This window comes from Choloepus didactylus, chromosome 10, assembly GCF_015220235.1.
Source record: "Choloepus didactylus isolate mChoDid1 chromosome 10, mChoDid1.pri, whole genome shotgun sequence".
Classification (NCBI taxonomy): domain Eukaryota; kingdom Metazoa; phylum Chordata; class Mammalia; order Pilosa; family Megalonychidae; genus Choloepus; species Choloepus didactylus.
In genome coordinates this window covers 126,058,368-126,063,532 of record NC_051316.1, presented here as the reverse complement: position 1 = coordinate 126,063,532, position 5,165 = coordinate 126,058,368, and the positions used below count along the sequence as shown (strand labels likewise).

The window sequence follows — 5,165 nt, the reverse complement described above, 5'->3', positions numbered from 1 at the left end:
CCCAGCTGAGTACCACTGAGCTCCCTTAGATACCTACGAGGAGCAAAAGAATCACCCTGCAGAGCATTGCCTAAATTCCTGACCCATAAAATCTGTGCAATAGAGTAAAATCATTTTGTTTCAAACCACTGGGTTTTCAGATAGTTTGTTTTGAAACAATAGCTAACCCATACAGTTTTGTTGCTCTGATTTGCATTTGCATATCACATTTCCCAGGTATCAGGATTTGGGACTATTTTCCGATAATAGTCTTTGTAAATTGGCCTTGCTTTGTTCTAGGGTAGAAATTTGACTCTGCATTCATACTTGCATAGCACAACCGGCAGCCTGCAACTCTAACTCCTCCACCCTTCATGGGAGGGGTCAGGGCCTCCCACCAAGGTGAGTTTCCTGGATGACTTTGGGGGTTCCTTCCAGTTATCAGATTCCCCGATTCTAGGTGTCCTGGATGTTGGTGAGAGAAAAGGAGATTTGTCTTCTAAATCCAACACCAATATCCAACCAATATTCCTGTTTTTGAGGAAAAGGCTCAGCATTTACAGGAACTGTTCAGCAGAATTCCATTTAATCAAGCCTTAGTCTTTTCTAATTTGCACAGCAGAGCACAACATTTGGCTGATATCCTTTCTTCAGAAGGCTTTCCTGCTGAGTGCATTTCAGGTAACATGAACCAGAATCAGCGTCTGGAGGCTATGGCTAAACTGAAGCAGTTTCATTGCGGAGTCCTCATTTCCCCAGATTTGACTTCTTGTGGGATTGAAGCTGAGAAGGTGAATCTGACTGTGTATCTGGATGTATCATTGGACTGGGAGACACGCATGCATCGGATTGGCAGAGCCGGCAGTTTTGGTCCATTGGGACTGACGGTGACTTCCTGTTCCTGGGGAGAAGAAGCAAATATGATGATGAAAAATTGCCCAGAAATGTAATCTCAACCTATTTCCTTTACCAGATCCCTTTCCTCCTAGTCTGATGGAAGATTGTTTGGATTGGGATTTGGTTAAAGCTGCTGCGCATACATATGGTTTAGCAAGTGTACTTACCCAACCTCTAAAACACCAAGTTCAAAAAATAGAACGTTTCAAAGTCAGAAAGTTCATGGCAGCCAAACTAGAACTACTTCTGTATCTGCACTAGCAATCAAATAACAAATGAACACCAAACAAAAGCTTCCCGCAAAAAGCCATTCAGAGTGTGGAATCATGGAAAAATCAATGTTACCAAAAGAATTGGGCTGTGCCATACAGTTGGAAGAGTAAATAAAGAATTCTGTTCAGAGTCCTGTTGAAAATTCTACCAACAATCAGCACCAGGTCAAAGAAGGTTTACGTCTGTCACTCCCCCAAATTCCTAGTCTGTCTTCCTTTAAAATCCATCTACCATCAACTTTGAGTTTTGCAGAATTGGTAGAGGAGTATGAACACTGTATTAAACACGGGCAAGAGAAACCTGTGGGAATCATCAGGCACTATACAGGTCCTGGGGATCAGATTGCGAACCCTCTAAATGGCTTTATGACAAATAGTTACTGAAGAGAGCATGCAGATATTGGTGAGTGGTGGCCCATCTGGAGACTCTGGGAGTGACAATGATTCTTATAGTTCGAGGATGTCATACCTGGAAGATTCTTCCGATAACTCCGCTGAAAGACCCTGAATCTACTTCTGAGAGTGGCCACACCTCTTGGAGCAACCTCTGAATGGAAATGACACCGTCAATCTGGAAGAAGATCAAGAGCCACTTGAAATCCAGATAAAGGCAAGGCATAAAGAGGGGGCCGACCAGAGAGCCAAGCAGAGCCGCGGAAGCCTTCCCAGGTGGTCTGTCTTCCTATCGATGGCAGACGGAACCCCGGGAAGACGGCTGGTGTGACTGCCACAGGGAAACACATCCGGGTTTTTCTGATACAGGCTGGCAGGAAAACTATGTTACTGGAACCTCCGAGTCATCCGAATTGGACGGCAGCCTAGCACATGGATACCATTTACCCGCAGGAAATGATGCCGGGGAACCTGTGATTATAGGATATACCTCAGACTGTCAGGAAATATCACTAGCAATAACCTTTGACTATCTATCCTCCTCGACCTGGAGTGGAGTGGCTGGCGGTGGCATTTTTGAAGAACTTGAAAAAACTCTAGGCTTTCTGCTGAGACACTGTTCTGAAAAAATCTGTTTTTCAGATTGTTTTGATTCAAGTTAGGTATATTATCCTCTTTTTTAAAGGAACTTCATGGATGAGATTCTTGAAGGAGAATTTTTGGGACATGGAGCTAAAGGTCCCAGGGTCCCATTTCCTATACGCCATTCAGAAAAGAAGAAACATTTAAAAAGAAGATGTATATACTACTGCTTATTTAAAAATAAATAAAATAGCTGAGGCTTGAAAAGTAAAAAAAAACAAAACAACAAAACAAAACAAAAAACAACTTGTTGAGGGCTACAAATTAAATAAAAGATGTAGGGACACCTCCAAGCACCATTTCAATGATCTCTGCAAGAAGCATTTTGTAGATGGATCCAGAGCAACCAGAAAACACAGAAATAAACCCTGAGTAATTTCTGCAGTAATATAAGTTTTTGTACCTTGAACACAAGTGTGTTTTTGTGTTCGCTTTTTGCAAGTATTTTGTATTTATTTCAATACACCTGAAAGCATTATAAAGACACTTAATTTGATGAACAGATTCTCATCTTAACTTATTCAAACCTCTACTGCCGATGTCTCTTCTTGCTTAAAGCATCAGTTGTCATTTTATTTTGTTTTGCAGGTTTTGATTTTTTTTTTTTAAAAAAAGGTATAACAACACTAGAGAAATTTGAAAACAAGGTTTAAATCCACAAGCCTACCACTTGGCATTGTGACAATTATGCTTTTTATGTCTCTTCAGGTTTATAAAAATTACGTGCAAAAATTTTTTTTCTGCCTTTTGTCACCTAATATTTTATCATAAGCATATTCCCATGATCCTTCATGAACTTTGCAGCCATCATTTTAATGGCTATAGAATATTTCTTCAAGGTCTGTATCATAATTTACTTAACTACCCCTTCCCTCCCTCCCTCTCTCTTTCGAATACTTGGGCTGCTTCCAGTTTTTCACTAAGCAACTCTTTGATGAATATTTCTCTGCATAGGGCTTTTTCCATATTTCAGGGTGTTTTCTTAGGCTAACTTCCCAGGAGGTGATTACTGAGTCCGAGTGTCTGAGCATTTTTAGGCCTTCAAAGTATCTTTTGAAGAAGGTAGGTGTTCCATTTCAAGAAGTCTACAAACACAGAAGAGGACATTTGGCTTCAAAAAATCCCTTGCTAACACATGTATGTTAAACTCTGGGCAAAGAGCTGTTCTGATAATTTTCTAAGTGTTTACTGCTCGTCCTTTTGAATTAAAAAAATATACAAAAAGTTACTTTTTACTTTGTTTTTTGATGAGAGTCTTTTCTGAAATGTTTTACACTTGGGAGCTTTTCTAAAAAGAATCCAAAAGGCACGCGTCGACTTTTTCCTGATGACATGCTTGGCCAGTGGAACCCTAGTCATTTCCCGGAGATTGGTACTGGATGCTTCCAGAAACTTCTGAGGTGGAGGGGAGCTATTTGCTCTTGCCCAAGATGGCCCCAGACCAAGGCACTCTCCCTGTCACCTCTGGTTTCCTGACTTCTGTTGTGTGGCTGCGTTCTCCAGCACAGCCACACAGCCAGCGCTCATCTTCCTCCTCCTTCAGGGACCACAGGCAGTGTTGGAATTGGGGGTCACAGGGGCTGACCCCAACCAAACAACAAAACACCCAGTAGTAGTCCCACATCCTGAAGTCTGGGCAGATATTTACTGAAGCACAAATGTTGGGGTGGGGGGAAATGTGTGTTGAGATTTCCCTGCACTTGACGGGCTGCCAGCAACTGGTATTTCTGCAGAAGCCCACTTCAGACGAATGTGGGAAATCCTCTGGTGTCAATGGGATGGCGAAGGAGGGAACCGAGTTCTGACTGGAGCCCGTGTGCCTCGTGGAGGTGATGGGGCGGTGGGGGATGTGAACGGGATGTGTTCACATTCCAACTCTGCCCTTTTGCAACCTACTTGACCGTGGGAAAGTTAGCCGTTATCCCCTCCGGGCCTCAGTTTTCTCATCTCTCAAATGGTGCTGCAAAGACCAGCTGCGACCTCTGGGTTATTGTGACACTTGCATGAGGTGTAGGTCAATGGGGTCTTGTGTAGGTTGAAGGAGAGACCCGCTGGGCCAGTGCAAGCCAAGGTTTTATTTCCTGGGGTTTGGGTGGGGAAACATGGGACACTCATGGGCCTCTAAAACGAGAGCCTTTGGAGGGGTGGGCTTGCACCCAGCACCCAGAGCCAGTGGGTGTGTGGGGGCTCTTTGCAACCCCCTGGGTCCTGGCAAGGGAGTGTATGGTGCGTCATTCAATAGCGAGTCACAAAAGCCAGGAGGGGGAGAAGTGAGAGCAAAGGCAGAGACAGGGTGTCCACGGAGAGGCAGGGGGGCACAATTTCTAAAAGTGGGCCCTTTATGCCTTCTGAAGGCAGTGTTTCCGTGTAACGGTATGAACTTCAAGAGCATGATAACAATATCAGAGCGAGCAGTTGGAAAGAAGAGCTCAGACTCTTCAATTTGGGACTGAAGTCTTAGCGGGCGGCTGCTGCCCCCCCCACCTCCAGCATCACAGGCCCCCCACCTGGCCTCCTGGAGGCAGGAACCCAGCCAGCTGGCAGGCAGTGGCAGGCAAATTTGGGGTAGGTCTGGAGAAAATCAGGCTGTCCACTGACATAAGGTGCCAGGCTGTTGTTCAATGAGAAATACTCGCTTTGGGCCTCTCGGTTTAATTCAGTGTCTTTAGCAGCCCGAACCCCTTTCCCCATTGTGGACATTTTCATTGTCCGCTGTAACACAAGAGCCTTTGAATGGGTGGGATCCCCCGATTTGTGCTTTGGGGAAACTCAAAACCCAGGGGGGCCCTCATGCCCCACAGCACCTCCCTGAAAAAAAGACATGGGCTTCACCAGTGGCCCTTGTTTCTCACTCCTTGGGCAGCCGGTTTGCGAGACGGAACAAGAATGGTTCAGAAGTCACTTTATTCCTGAGATTTTTAAAGTCAAATTGGGTGGGTGAGAGCAGACAAATGGTTCTACGGCAAGATTCCTGCCATATTC

At 44.6% G+C, this 5,165-nt stretch overlaps 1 pseudogene; it reads left to right on the top strand.

The window, feature by feature from the left end:
• Positions 1-515: 515 nt before the first annotated feature.
• On the top strand, positions 516-3,988 carry LOC119545382 (annotated as a pseudogene).
• Positions 3,989-5,165: the final 1,177 nt, after the last annotated feature.